This window comes from Arachis hypogaea, chromosome 20 (assembly GCF_003086295.3).
Source record: "Arachis hypogaea cultivar Tifrunner chromosome 20, arahy.Tifrunner.gnm2.J5K5, whole genome shotgun sequence".
Lineage (NCBI taxonomy): Eukaryota > Viridiplantae > Streptophyta > Magnoliopsida > Fabales > Fabaceae > Arachis > Arachis hypogaea.
The window spans coordinates 49,751,578-49,753,998 of NC_092055.1; the positions used below are offsets into that span (position 1 = coordinate 49,751,578).

The following is a 2,421-nucleotide window of genomic DNA, read 5'->3' on the forward strand; positions in this document are numbered from 1 at the left end:
ACTCTGAAGAGAAAATTAAGAGAAGCTAAATTGCAACAATCCAGAAATAACCTTTCAGAAATTTTCGAACAGGAAGAGGAGATGGCAGCCGAAAATAATAATAATGTAAGGAAGATGCTTGGTGACTTTACTGCACCTAATTCCAATTTACATGGAAGAAGCATCTCCATTCCTGCCATTGGAGCAAACAACTTTGAGCTGAAACCTCAATTAGTTTCTCTGATGCAGCAGAACTGCAAGTTCCATGGACTTCCATCTGAAGATCCTTTTCAGTTCTTAACTGAATTCTTGCAGATATGTGATACTGTTAAGACTAATGGAGTAGATCCTGAAGTCTACAGGCTCATGCTTTTCCCTTTTGCTATAAGAGACAGAGCTAGATTATGGTTGGATTCTTAACCCAAAGACAGCCTGAACTCTTGGGATAAGCTGGTCACGGCTTTCTTAGCCAAGTACTTTCCTCCTCAAAAGCTGAGCAAGCTTAGAGCTGATGTTCAAACCTTCAGACAGAAAGAAGGTGAATCCCTCTATGAAGCTTGGGAAAGATACAAACAGTTGACCAAAAAGTATCCTTCTGACATGCTTTCAGAATGGACCATCCTGGATATATTCTATGATGGTTTATCTGAGCTATCAAAAATGTCACTGGACACTTCTGCAGGTGGATCCATTCACCTAAAGAAAACGCCTGCAGAAGCTCAAGAACTTATTGACATGGTTTCTAATAACCAGTTCATGTACACTTCTGAAAGGAATCCTGTGAATAATGGGACGCCTATGAAGAAGGGAGTTCTTGAAGTTGATACTCTGAATGCCATATTGGCTCAGAACAAAATATTGACTCAGCAAGTCAATATGATCTCTCAGAGTCTGAATGGAATGCAAGCTGCATCCAACAGTACTCAAGAAGCTTATGATCCTGAGAACCCTGCAATAGCAGAGGTGAATTACTTAGGTGAACCTTATGGAAACACCTATAACTCATCATGGAGAAATCATCCAAATTTCACATGGAAGGATCAAAAGCCTCAACAAGGCTTTAATAATGGTGCAAGAAACAGGTTTAACAATAATAAACCTTTTCCATCATCCACTCAGCAACAGACAGAGAACTCTGAACAAAATGCTTCTAATTTAGCAAATCTAGTCTCTGATCTATCCAAGGCCACTGTGAGCTTCATGAATGAAACAAGGTCTTCCATTAGAAATTTGGAAGCACGAGTGGGCCAGCTGAGTAAAAGGATCACTAAAATCCCTCCCAGTACTCTCCCAAGCAATACAGAAGAGAATCCAAAAGGAGAGTGCAAGGCCATTGACATAAGCAAAATGGCCGAACCCAATGAGGGAGAGGAGGACGTGAATCCCAAGGAGGAAGACCTTCTGGGACGTCCAGTGACCAATAAGGAGCTTCCCTCTGAGGAACCAAAGGAATCTGAGACTCATCTAGAGACCATAGAGATTCCATTGAACCTCCTTATGCCCTTCATGAGCTCTGATGAGTATTCCTCTTCTGAAGAGAATGAGGATGTTACTGAAGAGCAAACTGCCAAGTTTCTTGGTGCAATCATGAAGCTAAATGCCAAATTATTTGGCATTGATACTTGGGAAGTTGAACCTCCCTTGTTCATCAATGAACTAAGTGATCTGGATCAACTGACATTGCCTCAGAAGAGACAGGATCCTGGGAACTTCATAATACCTTGTACCATAGGCACCATGATCTTTAAGGCTCTGTGTGACCTTGGTTCAGGAATAAACCTCATGCCCCTCTCTGTAATAGAGAAACTGGGAATCTATGGGGTGCAAGCTGCTAAAATCTCATTAGAGATGGCAGACAATTCAAGAAAACAGGCTTATGGACAAGTAGAGGACGTGTTAGTAAAAGTTGAAGGCCTTTACATCCCTGCTGATTTCATAGTCCTGGATACTGGAAAGGAAGAGGATGAATCCATCATCCTAAGAAGACCTTTCCTAGCCACTGCAAGAGCTGTGATTGATGTGGACAGAGGAGAATTAATCCTTCAATTAAATGAGGACAACCTTGTGTTTACAACTCAAGGATCTCTCTCTGCATCCATGGAGAGGAAGCATAAAAAACTTCTCTCAAAGCAGAGTCAACCAGAGCCCCCACAGTCAAACTCTAAGTTTGGTGTTGGGAGGCCACAACCAAACTCTAAGTTTGGTGTTGAACTCCCATATCCAAACTCTAAGTTTGGTGTTGGAGAGTCTCAACAAAGCTCTGCACATCTGTGAGGCTCATGAGAGCCCACTGTCAAGCTATTGACATTAAAGAAGCGCTTGTTGGGAGGCAACCCAATGTTTATCTAATTTTTATTTTCATTATTTTTCATGTTTTCTTAGGTTCATGATCATGTGGAGTCACAAAATAAATAGAAAAATTGAAAACGGAATTAAAAATAG

The 2,421-nt window shown here is 41.1% G+C and overlaps 1 non-coding gene across 1 annotated transcript; it reads right to left on the reverse strand.

Moving 5' to 3' along the window:
- Positions 1-477: 477 nt before the first annotated feature.
- On the reverse strand, positions 478-585 carry LOC112788161 (small nucleolar RNA R71). The gene has a single exon (XR_003195537.1). It is a non-coding gene; the product is annotated as a small nucleolar RNA R71 (small nucleolar RNA).
- Positions 586-2,421: the final 1,836 nt, after the last annotated feature.